Here is a 21,865-nt window from a genome sequence, read left to right on the forward strand (position 1 = left end):
GGAGATAGATTCCATGGTTTATAGCAACCCTATTTGAGTTACAAATATAAATGTTGTATAGATGCTCTCCCATAGTGGTCTTAGAGTCTGTGGAGTTACAGAAGAGAGTTCTTGACCTCACAGGAGAATATGCAGTAAAGAGTGTTCTAGGAGTAGTTAGTAGTAGCTTTTCTGGGCTTTCTTTAGGAAAATTTAATGCTGGGATTTGGGCATTAAAAGTTCCTCCACAGTTTAGTGCAAGTGCAAATACTTCTTTAAGGGAATTTTTAAAAGCCACCCAAAGAATTGGATTGTGGAGGAAATCAAAGAATGTTAACATAGAAGCAGTAGAAAATGTTTCTCTATGTGAGTTCTCATTTGAATGTAGATGTGAGTGGGTGGGCAGGTAGGTACTTTATGTAATCTGATAGGAGGAGAAATGTAGAGGTGGTAGACTTGACAAGTATCCCTCTGGTTCTCCAGAACTTTAGGATGACATGTTAGACATTTTCTTGAAAGTTAGTGAGAGGTGTTTCCTCTGCAAACAGATCGCTGAAAGTGACCAGTTTCTAGATGTAGAAACCATCCCAGTTGCCCAGGTTTATCTCTATAAACCAGAATCAACACCAACCGACTCTTGTCTTAGCCCAAGGGAACAAGAAGGTATTCTGCTTACCTGTTTCCCACCACAAGACCAATTTTAGAATTCATTTTTATTTATCTCAATACAGCTGCCTTTTTAATTGGCAATGATCTCTATTGAATTTCTAACTTATGCTGAAACGGTGGCTGCTGGTGGCTGTTTGTATGAGGTATTTGGTATTTTATTTTGGCTTAAATCTGTTTTTATTGCTCAAATATTGTCAGCAGATGCATTATTTCTACCGGAATTTCCACTGCTCAATGTACAGGTTATCTCCACTTTGACAGCTCTGTATCTTCAATGTCAGGTACACTGCTCCCAAGTCATACTAGATTTACACATTCTATTATACTTCTATTGAACGGCTCTTAATCTGCTCAGAAGAAAACATGCTACAACCAGCAAATTTTATCCTCTTGCATTTAACGGGAACCTTTCTTGGCAAGGATGGACAGTTGTATTTGAACCGTTCCAACAAGATCTGGCCAGTTTTGGAAAGATTTTGAAGGAGTTAACCCTGTAACAGCCAAACTCTGGTTGATACTTTAATATTGCCTGAACACCCAAGTTGTAACCCTTCTCTATTTACTGAGTTACTCCCTCCCCCAGCTGCCAATATTTCCTAGGAACCTTGCCTAATATAATCCCTGTTTTAGTCACTATAAGTTAGGTTTGATTTACAATGGAATTTCATGCTGAAATTGGGTGGCAAGATGCACATGTATTTCTTGGGATAACTTTACTGCATAATCTTATATTGATTGTATTTCAAAGGATGTGTTTTCAATTGTGCTACTCTTAGCTTCATGCAGCAGTGGGTTGTGTTATAATGGGGTTATTCCACATTTATTGGCTGAGTTTGTCTCTGGAGAGACGTGTTTGAAATTAAGAGGAGGTGGGGAAGAGTTTTCTTCTACAGTTTGCATTCTGAGGTAGGTAATATCTGATATTCAGGCCAGTTCATTTTTCTTATTGTTTCTTCTCTCCTAAGACACTGTGAATATCAAGTAACAAGAGACAGGAGAGAGGCTATTGCTAGTCTCCTCATTTGTATGATGGGAATAATAATGCTTACCTTGCAGAGATGTGATGATGATAAAAAGAATATAAAGATTGTAAACATGTTCAATATATAGTTAATGCTGGTGGAAGCTTCTGAGTAGAAGGTAGACTCTAGGATTATCCACACACAACCCTTCATGTATTTTCTGATCTCCTCCACTGAGATCTGTCCTTTGAATACTATCTCTTTAAGTATGTATGATGGGGTATTAAGTCTTTTTCTTTACTGTAGAGTTATCTAGTATGTCTTTTTATATCTTCTTTGACATCTTTATCTAGTGAAAAATCTCTAAACATCTGTAACTGTGCTCAGAAACCTCTTATCCCTGAAGACTCCCAGAAGGGCTAAGCGGTAACCAGAGCAGAGACAGGAGAAGAAGTTGTAAGAAAGAGGAAGAGGACAAAAAAAGGAAACTCAATGTTTATGTTGACAAATCAGCTTATTTATCAAGCATCTTTTTTATGTCCAGCACTATGCTAGAGGTGGAGGAGGTGCTCTGGACTTCAAGGATTATCACTCTTTCTTTTGTTTTTTTGAAACAGTCTGACTCTGTTGCCCAGGCTGGAGTCAGTGGTGCAATCACAGCTCACTGCAACCTCAACCTCCCGGGCTCAAGTGATCCTCCCACCTCAGCCTCCCAAGTAGCTGGGACCACAGGCGTGCACTACCACACCTGGGTAATTAAAAAAAAATTTGGTAGAGACACGGGATTTCTCTATTTTGCCCAGACTGGTCTCAAACTCCTGGACTCAAGCAATCCTTGTGCCTTGGCCTCCCAAAGTGCTGGGATTATAGGCTTGAGTTGCCATGCCGTGCCTGGCCTCTCTTTTTTGAAGTGTTAAGTATTTTAGACTTGAAAATAATCAGATAATAGCCATCAAGTAATATAAAAACAAGTCCTAAGGCAGGCCATTTTTGCTTCAATTATAATTTCCAGGTATAACACCCCCATGTTAATTTAGCCTATGTTGGTGTTTTCTCTGGTGTGGGAAGGTTATTTCAAGTATTGTAAGATAGTTGGGCACTGTCTATCTTCTCCCTCCTTATTCAGAGTCTTCCTTCTGCCCTCAGTTTTCTGACCTTGCATCTGCCTTCAGTTTTGCAGTCCTAACTCCTTTTTTCCCCCTTATCAACCCCCACTGCTAGCATTTTAAATGCCATTGACTTTATAAGGTGTCCCTTCCTATAGCTCAGCAGTTCTACCTTGTTGCAGCTGCTATATAGCACTGACCTCTTATCTCTTTCAAAAGGAAAGATGAATCTAAGAAGCGACTGTGGCAAAGCAAACTATTCAGAAACTGGCTTGATGCTATCTCTGAGAGAGGTTTGCTTAGTTTGCAGAAGCAAATGTCGTGCATGCTTCCATGTTGCTTAGTGTGATTTGTCACTTGGGATTCTCAAGCATTTGATATGAGGCCCTGACTGGCTTAGCTCCTCATCAGAACGCACTACAATTTGTTCACTTCAAACCCACCAGGAATAGAGGGCATTCACTTTGACATCTGCTCTTCAGAAGCAGCCCATTAATACTGTACTTGATGTGTCAGGTTCTTAAAGAAATACTTTTAGTTCTTTTATCCACAATCAGATGACCTGGTTCAAGGTCAGTGCCAACCCTAAGCTGTTTTTCTTTTTGCTTTTCCCTTTTGACAGTCATTATATGCCTTTGCCTGTTTGTAATCCTCAGAGCCTCTCAGCTCAGGCACTGGTAAGTGTGGTGCAAAGATTGAGGTGGGACCAACATTATTGGCATCCCCGGATTTTGGCCACTCTCAGAGGTACCTCAGTAAGCTACCCAGTGATCTCATATCCTCTCTTCCTTCCTCAATCTGTATCTGTTCCAAACTGCTTCATTCCCACTGCTGTACATGGCTTCTAATATAGAAATTATCATATAGTTAAAACCTATCATATGCCAGGTGCTAAGCCAAATATTGTGCATGTATTATATGTACATATATTATCTCATTGAATTCCTGTAGAACCTCTGCGAGGAAGGTGGAAACTCAGGCTCTGAGAGACTAAGCAACCTGCCCAAGGTCATATAGCTGGGCAATGTAGAATGCAGGGCTGCTAATAGCTTAACAACTTAACCCCTTCTGGACTAGTACTCTTTATAAAGATAATCACTTGTTTATTATTTTCAGGCAACAAACACTTATTGCACATTATTTTGTGACTGCCACTATGCTAGGCATTTTGGATATATTAATAGATTAAAAATACAGTAGCTACTCTCATAGGTATCAAATATGCTAGGGGAACGAGACAAACAGACAAATGAAGTGCCATAAAAATATAAGATTTGAGGTGCTAAGGAAACCCAGAGGGGAACTTAACCCAGACCATGAAGGTTATGTACCCTATGTTGCCTCGCAGGATGAGTAAGAATTCCCTCTCTCATTCTCATTCTCATTCATATTCTCTCTCTCTCTCTCTCTCTCTCTCATATCCCTATGTTGGATAGGTCCTTCTCCTTCCTTTGTACTTTTTTGTGTATCTCAGTAATAGCACTTATTTATTCTTTTCATTCACTTAACAATAGTTTGAGTACCCACTTTGTGCCAGGCAACGTTTTCAGCACTGGGAACAGAGCAGTGAACAAAACAAAGTTCTGCCCCTCTTGGATTTTACTTTCTAGTATGGAGATAGACAGGAAACTAATAGATAAATGGATATGGAATAAAATGTCAGGTTGTTAAAAGTAACATGAAGGAAAATAGATTGAGAAGCTGGAGAATGACAGAAGGTGCTATCTTATAGGGAAGACTTCTTTGAGAGGTGACGCTTCCCATGCAGTACTGTGATTATGTGTTTACATTTCTGGCTCGCCCTTGATACTCCATACCTCTGGAGGTAATGGGCTAAATCTTTACTTTGTAGCCCCAGACAAGAGAATGTAGGAGTTTGGGGGTATCAGCCAAGGCATAGTTGAAGTGATGAGTCAGTGAGTCTACAGATGTCAAGAATGAAGAACAGATGATGGGGGAGGTAAGGGAGTGAGGGAGCTAGAATGCTGGGAGATTATTGTCAGAGAAGAGGAGATTTATATTTCAGATTTAAAAGATTGAACAATTCCTGATGATTCTGTGGTACACTTACATGTGGGAATGACTGGGTACAGTAAGGGGAAGCCCACTGAGTCATGTAGCTCAAGAACCTGTGAGGCTAGCACAGTTGTTCTTAAACTTGGGCATACATTAAAATCAACTAGAGAGCTTTCAAAATTGCAGCATGAGATCTTGCCTTAGGAGATTCTGATTCAGGAGCTCTGAGTAGGTTTCAGAAAAGGGATATATATATTTTTTAAAATAAGTTCCAAAGGAGTTTTAGATGCACAGAGCCAAGGTTCAGAATCACTGGACAAGGATGTTAGAAGTTTGATTCATGTGGGTTTTAAAGCCATGAAAGATTATGTCAGGACTGAGTGGAAAGCCTATAAGCCAGGTGTAATGGTCCTCAATGCATCTTGGAACTGACCAGAAATCAGTAGATGGTTGTGACAAGGAAGGAGAGAGTGTGGTGGAACACAGGGGATGATTTTGGAAAAAGAAGAGTTTTACACAAGGATGAAGAAGTGATTAAAGGCTTTCACCAATTCAGGGCTATGTAGAAATTTAGGCATCAGTATGCAGTTTGGGGTACTTTGCATGGAAGAAAAGTCCTGGCATTAGTCTGCTTAGCAGATCTGACATCATAACAGTTAGGCATGATCTGCTCCACCTAGATGTGCAGTCAGCCTTGGGCTTAGGAGACAAAGTCCTCAGCTGCATTTATGAATTTCAGAGAGACACTGGGCAAGTAACTTGAGCAAACTTCTCTAAAGTGGGCCTGCCTTTAGGGAAGAATATATAGGTAAAGCCTAGAGCATTTCTCTGAGAGTTTTTGGAACTAGTACTATACATAGCAACTAATTAGAATCATTGGTTCAGCGTCAATTATATGCAAAGTATTAATCAACTATATGCAAAGTACTCATCAACTATATGCAAAGTACTGAGAAAGAAGTTACTTTCTCCTGAAAGCAGGTTGTGGGGCAAATAGCGGCTATTTGATAATAATACTGGTTCATTGGGTTCTGAATATTTGAAGTTTCTGATATATGGAATCATTTTGGTTTTGAAGTAAAGATTACCAAGAGCTTTCACTCAGCCTGTGATTTTCCCTAGGCAGGTGAGACTTCCAATCTTAATAGGGCTTACTTAAATGATGCAAAAGGCATGCACATGAACCAGTAATTTTTATTAATAACATTATCATCATTGTAATTACTTGCAATCTTGGAAAGATCCTGGGGTTATAATGTAAGAAAAGCCTGTATTTGATTTCTGGCTCTTGATTCTTAGTGTTGTGCCCCATTAGGCAGCATAGGGAATGCCTCTGAGTTCTAATCCCCTCCTCTGTTAAACTGAAAATAATAATAATAGTTTCTTTATGCTATTGTGAGAAGTAAATTAGATAATATATGTAAATGCATGAAGCATATATTAAGTGGCTCAATAGAAGCCGCCTTTCTTCTCAGCTTTTCTTTAGACACCTTTTCCAATCTCACTGTAGCAAGTAAAAATTATTAAAATTGGAACCACAAATCTTTTTAAAAAATCATTTCAACTTTTAAGATTCAGGGGGTACATGTACAGGTTTGTTACTTGGGGCATATTGCATGATGCTGAAGTTTGGAATACAAATGATCCCGTTACCATTGTAGTGAGCATAGTATCCAATAGTTAGTTTTTCAACTCTTGCCCTCATCCCTCCCTCTTCCTTCAAGTAGTCTCCAGTGTCTATTTTGCCATCTTTATGCCCATGAGCACCCAATATTTAGTTCCCACTTATAAATGAGAACATGAGGTAGTTGGTTTTCTGTGGAAATATAAATCTGACTCTGCTTGATGTGTTTAGAAATTGTTATCCCCTGTCAATGGGATAAGTTAGTCTCTAGCTTATACAGTATATGCATTTGTTACTTGCCTGCAGTGGAATATATTTGAAAATGGATCACCAATTGATAGTTAGACTGTTGACTTCTGGAATGAAATGTGAGAAAATATAACCACTCAAGCTACATTCTTCTATTATTTGCTAAATATCCAAATTGTTACCATAATGGAGAAATATGCCTCATGAATTGCCATGTGACTTTGGCATATGACTGTGGTAATCTCATTTTTAAGACCTGCATGTAAATTTGAAGTATGAAATTCTAGTTTCAATTAAAAACAAACTGAGCTGAAATATCCAAAATTCACTGGCTATGAGCTTATCTTTAACAGTTACTAATTTATATGGCCAAGAGGGGTTGTATTTGCAAGGCCATCCCCTTAAGAGCTGAGGTTAAACAAGTGAGTGGCATGGGCTATAAATGAATTGAAAATTGCCTTCTGTTCCAGCCCAGTGCAATGGTTTGTGTTTTGTAATAAGCCCTAGTTGATGAGGTAACTCATGTCACCAGGAGGAGCTGTCCACAGACTGCTTGATTTGTCACTGCTGTCTGAAGGACACAACAGGCTGGGGAAGCTGGCACTCTGCAGAATTTTTATGGTGCTGCATGCATGCATTGGTCTCCCTTATCAAGCTGTAATTCAATAATAAATACAAAAAACATTTTGTTTAAATAAATCTAGGGTTGTGACACAACCTGACCAAAGCTAGGAGAGTTAATGCTGATGCTGGGATATTAACTTAGCCAGGGAGCAGTTTGGGTGAAGGGAAGAAAAAGATGGATGCTGGGAGAGAGTCTCTATTTGTGATAGAGTATTCATCTGCATGGCTATTTTTCTGGAATGCTTTGGTCTGTGCCATTGGCTCAATGTAGTCATTTTTCAACTTGGCGTCTTTTTGTTCTTCGTGCCCTCACCCTCCTTTTTAAAGAGAGACCAAAGAGCATGAAGGGTGACGAGAACCACTACAAGAATTTTGTTGCGATAAGCAGAAGCCAGCCTTATAGAGTGGGTTCTGCCATTTTCTCCCAGAATGGTGAATGGTTACAAGAAAATTACTGGGACAGGTAATTTGGGGAATGGATGGATTTGTGAAACATTTTTTTTTCCACAAAGAAAACTGCTTTTTATTTTTTGTTATTATAAAAGTAATATGTGTTCACTCAAAAAAAAACCTTCAAGCAGTACAGAAAAGTATAAAGAAACCATAAAAATCACCTATTATAATTTTCCCCCTCATATCAGAGATAACATCTGTTAACATTTTGGTATATCTCCTTTTGTCTCTTCCTGTTACCTTTTTCACAGTGGTTTATTAGGAGAAATTTCTAGAAATGTAATTCACATTTTAGGAACTTGTGATTCCTATATAAAAATGATCCTCCACAAGACAGTGCTGATTTCCACTCCAGCACCAGTGTGTGAAAGTACAGAAGGAAGCCCATGGTCACAATTTATTGCATAATGACCACGTGCCAGTCACTGCTCTAAGTACTTTGTAAATATTAACTCATATCATCCTCATAACAACCCTATGAGATGGGTACTACTAGCATTCCCATTTTACAGTCAGGGAAACTGAGGTTTAGAAAGGCTACACAGCTAGTCATGAGACTGAACCAGAAGGTTGATCAGGCTTTGGTATAGGAGAAAGAAATAGCTTCTCTCTCTCTCCCTCTGCCTTGCCTGCCCTGCCTTGCCCTGCCCTTCCCTTCCCTGCCCTTCCCTTCCCTGCCCTTCCCTTCCCTCTCCCTCCTCTCTCCACCCCCACCCCTCCCCCATCTGTTTACCTCAAGGCCCAGGGAGAAACAACCAATGAAGGAAGAAGTAGCAGCCTAGTGGATAAGCAGAGAGCCAGAGGAGTCCCAAGCAGCTGTGAATCTTTAAATTTAGGAGTTCTGGGCAAAGATGTCCTTGCATTATTTTCATTCCTAAATGAGCAGAACAGAACTTCCTCTCCAGTGCTGGGCTTTGTGAGCTGAATTTGAACCGACAATGAGAGGGAAAATAGCAACAGATATAGATACACTTATGTATGTGTGCAAACACACACATATACCCATGGCAAGGAGTGTCCCTCTGTGGCTCTGATTTCTGCTCAGAATCAGAACACCAGGAGAAATGATGATCTTTGTCAAATGAGGTGCTCCCTTAGTTTCCCAGCATTAAACTAGAGTGGGTATAGATAAATGTTCATAAATGCAGTGATGGAGAGAGAATTGAAAGTCTCTTATTATATTCCGGAATAATTTTGTATGAAGTAGCAGAACATGTGAATAACTTTCTGTGTGACCTTAGGCTACTCCCTTCCTCTTACTGAACCTCAGTTTCCTCCCCTCTAAAAGAGACCATAGAACTAATGTATTTGAGCGTTAAGAACCCTATCTCTACTTTAAACAGTTCCTAACTGATTTGACTTTGGGTTTTCTTCTGGACCACTCTTAATTTTTATTTTTTTATGCCTTTTCGGGGCTACTTGATCTGTTATTGGTCTGCTGTTGCTAGAAATTGTTCTGTGGATGCTAAGAAGGTGAGTTGCTTCATATAGTCTATCAAGTGAGAACAATTAGGAAGGCCCCTATGGTCCTAGAAGACAGCTTATCATAGTATCTTTGAGTTTTTACTCACACCTTTACTTTAGAACTATTGCCTCTTTTAGAGGGGAGGAAACTGAGGTTCAGAAAGAGGAAGGGACTAGCCTAACAGTTATTCACATGCTCTGCTACTTCATAAGTAGCAGATCTTACTCTAGTAAGATGATTCAAGTGTCTCATTTTTATAAAAATGATTGGGGCACAACGATATTATGTGATTTTTCCCCAAAGTAACATATCTAATTAGTAGCAAGGGCAGGATAGACCCCAGATCGCTTCACTGTCTAGAGTAAGGTTTCCCAAAGTGTATTCCACTTAACACAAGTCCCTCAATATACTCTGGGTGGAGATCGGGGCATGAGGAAGAGGATTCTGAGGTCAAATAAGTTTGGGAAATGCAGCCCTGTCTAAGGAAGCCACAATGTGCATTGAAGACTCTGAGAAATATAGAGTAAGGGAACATATCACTAATATTGTTATAGCATTTATGGCTTTCAGAGCACTTTCATAGCCATTTTTAGTTGTGTACTAGAAGAGACAAAGCAAAAATGCATATAAAGTAGATCATGGGATTGAAAAGGGGATAAGTGTAGCCATATAAACAAAGGGTGGCTGACAGTTGTGGAGGTTCAGCAAAGAGTCCTGCAGTTATTAGAATAAAATTGATGATTTTGGGCCTGGTCACAGTAATCAGATTGCTGAATCTTCATTTTATTTGAATTTATTTAAAGGATAACTCCAAAATCCTGCAAAGAGAAAGGAAAATAAAATTCTTAAGATATTTATAGTATTAGGGGCTTTTAAAATGGATTTCCATCCATTGATAAAGAAATAAATACCCAAAAGAAGCAAGACCAGAAAGTAACTATTACTAAGCCGTCTTGTATTATTTCTCTTGGTCAAAATTTATTAAAAGTTTGAAAGCTCATTGTCCCATTAAATGTTGGTGTTAAGACTTCAGTTCTTTATTCAGAATGATTGGAGGTTATATTTTACACTTAACATTTTCCAGCTGGGGAACTGAGGTCACGACAAGAATGGCCACTCAAGAATTCTGTTGATCCAGCAGTTAAGGTCATATATGGGCTTCTTTTGTGGCTCAGGCAGTAGACTGCCATTGTTTTCATATTTCAATTTGATTTTCTTGTTCATAATTCAAGTTGGGAGTGAACTAAGTGGTATATTTTCTCCATAAGCCCATTGAGAGGCTGAGAATCTGCTTTTCTGCCTCTAGATTCTAAGTTAAGAAGAACAAGGGCAGGGTGCATGTCATTCCTCTTCACCATTATATCACCAGTGGATAGCATGGGACCTGGAACACAATATATGTTTAGGATATAATTGTTGAATAAATAAGTGTTCTGTAGAGAAAGGAAAGTGGATCAAGGTAGAAATCATGTACCTATTTGTAGTCTACTCAAAGTATACAAGCAATGTTTGTTGTTGATGATGTGTTTTTCTCATGATAATTGGGTTGTATTTGCAAGACCTCACTTATGGAAGCAAATTAATTGCTATTTAGGTTCTCTGACTGCTATTTGGGTAGGTGGCACAGTTGGATGATAGAAATTATAGTTTTTCTAACCAGAATCTCTTAGTGACAACATATATTAGATCAGTGGGTTTCTAGTGAATTGGAGTAGAGGTAAAGTAATATCCTATATTTGGATTTTCGAAACAACACCTATTAATTATCCTCCTGCACCATCACCATTATAAAGACATGGAAACTCAGTGTCAGTAACTTACCATGAGCACCTTACTGGTTAATGGTACCACCGTAACTCTGAGGTAAATCTACTGTTTTCCAGTTTGGTGTTCTTGGCCACCCCTCCTGCTACCACTAATCAACAACATGGGGATTTGTCTTGGAGCTGCTACTTGGTTTCAGTGCTGAAAAATATTTCAGGGACTCTGTAAAATTCTTGATGGGTCATCAGCCATTGACTAACTCACCTGAATTCCGACTGTGTCTGGTAAAGTTCTACCAAGGATGAATGTATTAACTTCTTTACAAGCTCAAAAAGTATTAGAGGAGGAATATGATATTACCAAGTGTTTACCGCCCACTTCTCATGTAGCATAGGGGATATGTGAAAGCATACAGAAACATTCTGTACTTTTCAGGAGTTTGCAGCTCTGTACAGGAGGTCACATGGAAGTGCCTGGTATCTTCAGAGAATAATGCACTATGATACAGACATGTTGCAAGTATGGCAAGCATTTAAGTGGTGCTGGAGTTCGGAGGAGGGAGGGATCAAGAAGTAAACTTCTTGTGATGACAAGATAGTGGCTTTTGGGAGCAGACTTCAGTATTCTCTTTTTGCTCTAACTCTCCCTTTCTGATTCATTTTTTTTTTCTACCAGTTTGGTGGTTAATTAGATAAGCAGTGCCCCTACATCTACCACTAACTCACTTTGTTGATTTCCTATTCCACAGTGACTCCTCAGGGAGGAAGATAGGTGGTGGAGTTCATAATATGGTAAATATGTAGATGCCTACACCTTGGGGATACAGATTTTGGTACATGATATTATGGAAATAGGTGAACTTAGTTGGAGAACAGTTTTCAAAAGAACAAGCTATGTTTTGATACGTGTGGAGGGATTTATGCTGTCCTTGATATCAAAATTTTATGTTTCCATAAATATGTGCCTATTTGTAAGTAGTATTTCATGAGGGAATTAGGTGGATGGAAGTGTTGATAGTACAAAAGATTTTCCCAGTAGTAACAGTTAATGCATGCTTTCCCTTATAGCTTAAAACAGGTGAAGGGACTTGAAGTGAGATGCTTTTACTTGCATTAGAGTAGTTTCTCTGTAACCATGTTCCCCTTCCTCTTTATTCAGGTTTTCAGCATATACAATATGTGTATTAATTATTAGGCTTTGCTGTGGGGCCATTTTTTATGAACCTCCAAATGTTGCTGAGTGTGGAATAGCTCTGGGGCTTGATAAAAACATGGCCTTTATTTTCCCACCAGTCTTTCCAAATAAACCTACCTCATAGGAAAGTATAAAGTGGTTTACAGAAGAAGATTTGGAAGCCAAGTTCCCACCTTTGGAGTCAAATGGTTCAGCATTCTGGCCTGGAGAATGGTGGGTAGAGGGGAAAATATGCTCCTTCGTGCCTTTATGCCTTCTCAGACTGGCTAACATCAGAACTGCATAGCACATATTCTGAGCTGATGGAATTGGGTATAAAAGCAGGTTTAATTTGATCTCAGCACTAGATTTAGGAGCAAGTCAACTCTGAGGAAAGATTCAGTTTCAGCAGAGTGGAGCTGAGAAGAAACCATTTGTTTTCATGAAGGAAAAATAATCTTTGAAGCAAGACTTCTATCCCTCTCTCCCTTCCTTTTTTTTTTTTTAACTTCAGCTTCATTTTCTTGGTCTGCAAATCTCAATTCCTCAAAATCTCAAGCTATTTTTATGTGTCTTTTTTTCCTTTCATAATGTATAAACATTAGCAATAAAAAGTGATGGATCAACTTGTTAGAAAAGGGGGCAACTGTAGCTTTTTAGGACCCCACCTTGAGGAAATATTCTGTTATTTGAATCCCTCCTGGAGTGTAAATTCCCTCCTTAGGTGATGAGGTATGTATAAGTTTGCCGTAAAATTATTTTTGTTACACTGGGGACTCAGATACACTTCTACTCCTACTGCTGGGACTTGGTCTGCATGAATAATTTGTGTGAACAAGTTTAAATCCTTGACTTTCCAGACACAAGGATGTCATCTTCAGGATCCTCACTGACTTATATGGACAAATAGTATTGAAACAGATGACAATCTGAAGTTCCTACAGTAGGTTCAAAATCCAGGCAGATATCCCCAACAAAAGACTAATGAAAAAGTCTACTCCGTAAGAGAACCACGCCAGGGAAGGTCTTTGAATTCCTACTTCTCTCTGTTACTGCTAAGCTCAGCTATAGATCTCACTTCCATGAGAACAAGGCTAGTCCTTGTGGCATTTGCAAGGAATTAGGCTGGGAATTTGTGGACTATGGTTCTAATTTCATCCCTGACATTAACTGACTAACCCTGAGAAACTTGTTTCACTTTTTTGCTTTATTTTCTCTGTCTATAAAATGAGGGTGTAACTGCACCTGCCCTAGCTGTTTCACAGAGATATTGTAAGAATGCAACATAAAAATGGGGTGTTTTAAAACCTGTTGAAAGATGTAAACAAAAGAGACATACAAACTAAAGGTATTGTCAGGTATCATTATTGTTAAATATTTTTGGAGCTCTTCAGGAGCAAGTTCTTTGGCATTGTCTCCCTAAGGAGACAATGGATATGAGACGCTATGAGGAAAAAGTAGGTAATAATACAAAACAGGAGGGTTGGCGGTGGTAGAGAGACTCTGGACCTTTCTGGAAGGGCTCAAGTGGCTGAAGGGAAAACAAACATTCATGGGCTGGCCCAAAGGGTAAAGAAAGTTCCTGCACCCCTAATCTATGCATTGTGCGGTGATGGGGAAAATGGTACTCCCATTCTTTCAGTAAAAATGGTTGATATCTGAACCCAGCTTTGGTGACTCCTTTGCCAGTCCTAAGCTAGCACTGCTATGCAAAAAGAGACAACAAGGGGAAGAAGTCCTCACAAAGAAATTCCTGGGTTAGGATAAAGCCAGGAATGCAAAAGCCTAAGGGAAAAGAGTGTTTTTTGGTTTTTTTTGTTTGTTTGTTTGTTTGTTTGTTTGTTTTGAGATGGAGTTTCACTCTTGTTGCCCAGGCTTGAGTGCAATGGCATGATCTCAGCTCACTGCAACCTCCACCTCCCAGGTTCAAGTGATTCTCCTACCTCAGCCCCCTGGGTAGCTGAGAGTACAGGCACCTGCCACCACCCCCAGCTAAATTTTGTATTTTTTGTAAAGATGGGGTTTCACCATTTTGGTCAAGTTGGTCTCGAACTCCTGACCTCAGGTGATCCCGCCCGCCTCGGCCTCCCAAAGTGCTGGGATTATAGGTGTGAGCCACCACGTCTGGCATTGTTCTTCCCATTTCTTCTCTCCCCTACAGATAACTTAAAATCCTTTATCTCTCCAAAAGACCAAGTACCATTTAGCAAATCCTGCTACCTAAGTTGTAATGATCTCTTCAGCCCCCCCCCCCCAAAGTAATGTTTGCTATGACAGAATTACAGTATGTCTGGAAGAGTTTGTACTTCTCTGTGATTTGGTACGAGGCAATTTAATCTACGTGACAAAGGGAGATATCTGATTTGTGGGAGCGCTGCCTCTTTTGATTTCCCTCTGTGCTACTGAAAGAATGGTTGGAATGATAAGAACAGTATTTTTAAAGTGTGTTCTGTGCAATACTAATCTCTGTAGGTGTTTTTTGTTTGTTTTCAGAAAAGGGCTTCTATGGTCAAATAAATTGGGAAATGATTCATGCTATGATTCCCTCTAGGAAATGTGTTGTGCATGTTAGGATACCAAAAGCTTTGAGCAGTTTAACAGTAAAGGAATCTGTTTAACTTTGTTTAATCTAGCATTTCATAAACTTATTTCCTTTTGGAAGCGCCCTTTTCATATAATACCAATCACTATTACCCTTTAAGGCCTTTAAGAGGTAGATTCATTCTCAAATACCTGCATAGTTCAGATTGCTATGCCAGACAACAAAGCCTCAAGTTAGAGAATTCAGTATTGCTGGTTAGCCTTCTCCAAAATTAAAATTGCTGTGCTAAGACAAAGATAGAATCAGGGCAGTGATGTTTTCTGTCCAAAAAACTATTAAAATGTTACAGTGATTCCACAACATCTTCATTATGAGATAGGCAAACAATGAAAGCGGTCCACACTTATTGCACGCTCAGTATGGGCCAGCCACTGTGCTAAGCGCTTTCTCTTGTTACTTCTAGGCATAAAAATGACCCAGCAAGATAGATTGAATGAGTCTTCATTTTAGAGCCCAGGGAACTGAGAGCTAGAGATTAGGTAAATCACCCAAGGTCGCAGACCTAGTAAGAGGCAGATCTGGGATATGAATTTCGGTCTGTTCAACTCCAGAGTCGATGATTTAGATTTAAAATATTTAAAGTCAGACTCTGTTTTCTAAGTGGAAAATGGCATTTCAAGAAATCTCAAAATTCTATATCTGAATAATGTATCAGCTAAGACTCTAAGGCATTCAGGAGGCTGTCTTTTGGTTAAGGGGGGCTCCACCTGCATCGCCAGAGTCAGTCTAAGTATAATTATAGGTATCAGCAACCTAGAGAACAGCTGGTTCAATTTAAAGTGCCCTAAGGATCACAAGCATGGTTCTGTTTACATTTACAAGCTGATAGGCCAGTTGCTGTGGCTCATGCCTGTAATCCCAGCACTTTGGGAGGCCGAGGCAGGCGGATCACAAGGTCAGGAGATCGAGACCATCCTGGCTAACACAGTGAAACCCTGTCTCTACTAAAAATAAAAAAAAAAAAAATTAGCCAGGCGTGGTGGCAGGTGCCTGTAGTCCCAGCTACTCGGGAGGCTGAGGCAGGAGAATGGTGTGAACCCGGGAGGCGGAGCTTGCAGTGAGCCGAGATCGCGCCACTGCACTCCAGCCTGGGTGACAGAGAGAGACTCCGTCTCAAAAAAAAATTTACAAGCTTATTTTTTTGCCCATTTACTAAGTTTCAAGCCCATTTCCATCTTCTTTCACTGCTGTTCCTTGAGGCCACCTCTTTAAGCCACTTGCTTGGGTGCTTATAAATACAATGTCCCTCAAATGGGTACCTTTAATTGTCCCTCCTAATATCACTAGGTCCCTATCCATTCCTTTTTCATTGCTCTGGAGGAGTAGCTTAAAGCCTTATTTTGTGGACATAATGAAAACATGTCCACATGCCTCTAGACTAAGCTGTCTACAACTGAAGAAATATGACATCCAACTAATTATAACTTAATTTTATCATACATTTATTATTATATATATGTTCTAAGTATTTTACATGGATCAACTTATTTAATCCTCATGGCAACTCTATGAAGGAGGTACTGTTGTTATCCTCATTTTACAGATGAGAGAACTGAGGTTCAGAGAAGTTAAGTTACTCGCCTAAGATTACACAGCTAGCAAGCTAAGTCTCAAACCCAGGTCTATATGACCTGGTTTGATGAATAATTAATGGTATTATGTGCTATTACTTATTTTATTATACTAGTCTTGCTGCGCCTGGATTAGCCTTCCTCCAACCAGAATCTTGCCTTTATTGTTAGTATGCTCATTGCCTCCTCCCGGCTCTGCCACTTTGGTAAATAGCTGTCTAGTTTGATGGTTCTCCAATGAGCATAAATGTGTATCAGAATTACCTGGAAGCCTTGTGAAAACCTGGATTGCTGGGACCCATCCCTAGAACTTCTGACTTAGGAGGTTATGGAGCTTGGCAGGGGGAGGAGCAGTGAATTTGTATTCCTGACAAATTCCCAGGTGCTGGTCCAGAGACCACATTTTGAGAACCATTGATCTCCTGTTACCACTCAATTAACCAACTCTTCTTAGAAACTGGTTTTCTCTTGAGCAACTCACTGTTTATTAAAACAGAACTAAATGTTTCCATTTTGATTTATTTAAAACATCACCTAAACATGTACATCTCCAAGTGATTTTTAAATTATTTTAAATTGACAATAATTGTGTATATTTATGGGGTACAATGTGATGTTTTGATCTATCTATACACTGAAGAAAGATTCAGTCAAGCTAATTAACATATCCATCACCTCACCAACTTATCATTTTTTCAGGGCAAGGATGTTAAAAATCTATTCTTTCAGCTATTTGGAAATATATATTATTATTAACTGTGGTCATCATGAAGTGTAATAGATCACTTAACTTATCCAAGTGATTTTTTAAGAGCAGTTTCACTGTACTGTGTCTTGATCGTATTCTTGAACCTAAGTAGTTTGGCATGCAAATGTGATTTCAGGGATTTACCTCCAATTAATTCCCCCAATGGCTTATAGCCCACCCCCACCACCATTCACATCATACCTGAAAGACTTTATGTGCTATTTAACTTGATTAAGGAAATGGTAAATTGAAGCTTATTTACTACAAGAATACTTAGTGACAGGCAATATGGCTTGGGGATTAAGTACAGGGACATTGTAATTAGACTTGGGTTTGAATCTCAACTTTGCCTAATAACTAGCTGTGTAACTGTGCTCAAGTGAAGTAACTTCTCTGAGCTCTATTTCTTGTACAGTGGGAGATGATAATGAAATCACCCTCATGAGGCTATAAATAAGATTATATATGTATAGCATACCCTATCATGCCAGGTATTTAAAAAAAAACTAAAGAAATAGCTGGTTTATGTTAGTGATTGCAAACCTCTAATCTTCAGGCCTGTGATATTCCAAAAACTGTTGCAAGAGATCAGTGACACTGTGTGCATACCAAAATAAAATCTCAAAGATAGAATTATAAGAAGTAGCATGTATAGATGTACAATTCATTTCCAATCTAATCTATGTAGATGCTGATTTAATTAGTAAAATACAAATTCACTTAGAGGTATGACTAATGATATGATAACTTTCTGTCATTATGTAGTACATTTTCATCAGCAGATATTAAAAGACCAACTTTTTTGATATTTAAGAAAAATCTTCACACTTTAAAAAGTTGTGAAGCACTGGTTTATCTGAATAGTCTGTTAATGCACTATCCCCCAGCAGAGAGCAGGCCTCTGAAAGAGGGGAGGCCAGGTCAGCTTTGATGGGCAAAGGAGACAGAGGACATTCTAGAGCATGGGGTGTTGCTTAAGGAGAGCATGATGTGGAGGGCTGGCTGCTGTAGTGGGGGCAATCTGAGAAACCCAGGGCCAGTGGGAGGATATTAGTCAGGGAAGAGCAGGGGCAATAATGCCAAGATGTCCAGGGAATCTACCAACCAGCTAATCTGTTCCTAGGTGACTAAGGATTTCAAGTGAACAACCAGCCACACCAATAGTGTATCTAGCTTTAGAGAAGGACTATGCGAATTCATTAGGATAGCAGAGTGTGTCTTCCTGAAGGACTTGGGTGCCTAAAGTGGAAAAATGCATTGTTGCTTTATTCTAATTGCATTATTCAGTCAAATCCCTTCAAAATGATCAGCAAACAGTCCCTGAAATAGGAAAGTATTGGTGGCAGGAGTGAAATTTAGAGTTGTTTTGATAGAATAATTTTCTTCAGGGGTTTGGGCTCTGATTGCTACTTAGACTGAGTGAAAGTATTGCTGAATAAGGTGCTGAGTAAATGCAAGTTGTCATTAAGAGGACCGTGGCTAGTCTCTTAAATTATATCCATTATTCAGATAAATGTTGCATGCCTTCCTAATAGTCTGCTTCCTTATCGACTTGAGCATTTAGTTGTTGTTGTTTTTTTGTGTTTGTTTTGCTTTGTTTTTTTGTATTTATGTAAGAGAAAAAGGGCAAGTGGTACTCATAACATCTTTCCAGAGCTTCATAGATGACATGAGTATTTGTAAATAGGGTTGGAGTTATATATATTTTCCTAGTCTAGAAGTGCAAGCTTAAGTTTGCATTCATTATTTGACACAGTTTGGTTATGGTAATAGTATATGGTTTGGTAGCAGTTTAGGCTTGATTTAGATGAGAAAGGAACAATTGTGTTTCATGTTTTTATTTCTAGGAATAGCTGAATTCAGTTTCATGTAATTGGTACTCAGAACACAGCTATCCAAGCCTTTCTTTATAGTTTCTCTTCCATGTTTCCATTTTTATTTCCACCCACTCCTATATAGGGCATTAAAAAATGTATCTCTATAACCATTTAAAAACCTGTCTAAATTTTCCACCCAGTAGATTTTACAACAAATATTTATTCTCAAAATAGCTTCGCCCTGCAACCCAAAACACTCCTGAATTATTTTGCACTCATATCTACCCTTCCTACCATCCCTTAATAAGGGCTCAGAGAATGCAGACTCATTAACATCAGCCTAAGGAAAACAGCATCACAAAAATCAGTCCAAGGCCAGGCGCAGTGGTTCACCCCTGTAATCCCAGCACTTTGGGAGGCTGAGGCAGGCGGATCACCTGAGGTCAGGAGTTCGAGACCAGCCTGGCCAACTTGGTGAAACCCTGTCTCTACTAAAAATACAAAATTTAGCCGGGCATGGTAGCACATGACTGTAATCTCAGCTATTCAGGAAGCTGAGGCAGGAGAATTGCTTGAACCTAGGAGGCAGAGGTTGCAGTGAGCTGAGATTGCGCCACTGCACTCCAGCCTGGGTGACAGAACAAGACTACGTTTCAAAAAAAAAAAACAAAACAAATAAAAAAAAAAAGAAGAAAGAAAAATCAGTCCACTTTCAAAGAAAAGTTAAAATATGCATTGTAAAACTGGATCGAACTGATTTGTACTCTTTTTTTGTAGTTAATACTTCTATGAAATAATATATTTAATAAATTTTATATGACTATCACCATTTCACATAATTGTTTTCATTGGTGTGAAGGCCCACACAATTTTAAATCATTTCAGCCGCTGTATGCACAGTTTTGTATTTTGCTTTTTCAACTAACACAGCAGTATTTTTCTATGTTTGTTCATAGTACAATTTTCTAATTTTTAATGTTTGATATTCCATCTTGTTTATTCAGCATAAGTTACTTAGCCATTCCCATTATCTGTTGTATTTTAATAATTTGTGAGGTTATTCATTTATTTTCTATTAAAGCAGCTAGGCAAAAGTTTGACTTTACAGTCACTGTCCTCTAGAATATCAATCCCTAAGTGTTTCTGCTTGACTGTTCTACCTCTCCCATTTCTACCTGGGTCAATCTGAATTCTGCCACGTAAAACATGGCTACCCAGTGAAAGATCTTTACACACAGTATATTAGGTTGCTAGGGGAAACTTACAGTAGCAAGCTTTCTGTTTGCTTATTTCACATACATTCTCTCATTAATTCTTCTCAATGTGTCTATAAGAAGGTATTGAATTATTTACAAACACTTGGGATAAAGAAGGAGGATAGGAAGAGTTGCCTGCTGTTGGGGAGGAAGAAAGGAAAGAATAATCGAGGTGATGGATTCATTAAGTTCATAACAAGCTGTCCTTGCAGGAGGTAAGTCTGTTAGGATATCTTCTTTTCCTTCTCCTACCCTAACTCTAAAATTTCGTCTGGACCAACTCTTCTGCCTGAACTATAAATCTCCACCCTGTGAATAATGTATTAATTTTCAAATATTTCTTGTGTAGGTGAATACAACCACCTTCATATCCACACATGTCTGTGCTCAGTTTGGCAATGAATCACCTTCTAAACATCCAGAACAATCAGTCAGATAAGGATCACCTTTGATTAAGATCTTCTCTGCCAGGCCCTATTGGAATAGGTGCCAGCTTCTCACTACTTAGAGCTTATGATTGTGCACAATGACAGCTAAGGTTTGTCTGGGCAGGAACATATTTTTCCCACTCTTAAAGTCAACATTTGAGGTGTTTCTAAGTGGAAGAAATTCCCTTTGCTCATTCTGACTTTTCATTCAGTTCAAGCTCTCCATCTTTTGTAAGAAATGTTGTTCTCCATCGTGCTGAAGCATTAGGTTGCTGTTTCCCCAGGCCAATCAGTCTGAAGATAACTTTATGATGCTGCTAGAGCATGATACCATAGTTTATCCATTCTTCCTGATTTCATCAGGGTGCCTGATGCTTGTTAGACAACTTTGGGGATGCAGACTGTTTGGTCCAGCCTTGTTGCAATCAGCAGTTTTTAGCAAGGATTACCTAGACTTATCTTTGAGATCCTTGATAATTTAATCAGTAAAAACACGACATGGCCTTTTGTAGGCTGCAGTGAGTGCAGATAGAGTGCCACAAAGGCCTCTGGCACGCTGCAAGAGTAAAAGGTGGCAGGGCACTGCCTGCCCACTCCCAAATGCTACATGCTTCCCCTCTACCACATGCAAATCTTTGCACTTAATCATGTCATTGCCAAGTCCTGCTTCTGGTACTTTGTATCTCAGCTAAAGAAGATGAAGAAGTCTTTGGGGAAAATTGTCTTGTGTGGGTAGGTATTTGAGCAATTCTGCCTGCAGGTGAAGAACTTCAGCTTGTGGCTGCACCACAACTCATGCAGTGGCACCCACAACATGTACCAGGAATACCTGGACTCAGCCACTGGGGGTGCTGTCACCCAATACTACAGAGAAATGGGTGCCCAGCAATGTGGTTGGGCCCACTGGATCCAGATTGTGAAGGTAGAAGGGATCTTGGCCAGCAGGTGCCAGCAATCAAACAGTTCCACAACTCCAAGATCAAGTTTGTGCTGTCCCACCGCATCCTGCATTGTCAACACAAGCCACACTTCACCACCAAGATGCCCAGCCCAACACCTTCTTTTAGGTGCAGGGCCCTCTCACTCCTGGTCTGCCCAAATAAGCCCAAAAACTCCCAGGTGCTAAAGAAAATGCCCAGGACATGGTGTTGAAATATGCAAAGAGTTGATACCATGTGGGACATCTGATAACCTTAGTATACCACAATAGTCTTTATTGTCGTGGACACAGAGAAGGAACTCAAAGACTCTTTTTGATGATCCTGACATAATCAGGAGGAGACAGTGAACAAACTTTATTTCACAGGAGGCTCTGATGATGAGTGGTAAATTTAGGATATGTTCAAGATTATTCTGCTT

At 39.4% G+C, this 21,865-nt stretch overlaps 1 pseudogene; it reads left to right on the forward strand.

Moving 5' to 3' along the window:
- The first annotated feature begins 476 nt into the window (after positions 1-476).
- LOC129395231 (uncharacterized) lies at positions 477-21,658 on the forward strand (annotated as a pseudogene).
- Positions 21,659-21,865: the final 207 nt, after the last annotated feature.

This window comes from Pan paniscus, chromosome X, assembly GCF_029289425.2.
Source record: "Pan paniscus chromosome X, NHGRI_mPanPan1-v2.0_pri, whole genome shotgun sequence".
In the NCBI taxonomy this organism is placed as follows: Eukaryota; Metazoa; Chordata; class Mammalia; order Primates; family Hominidae; genus Pan; species Pan paniscus.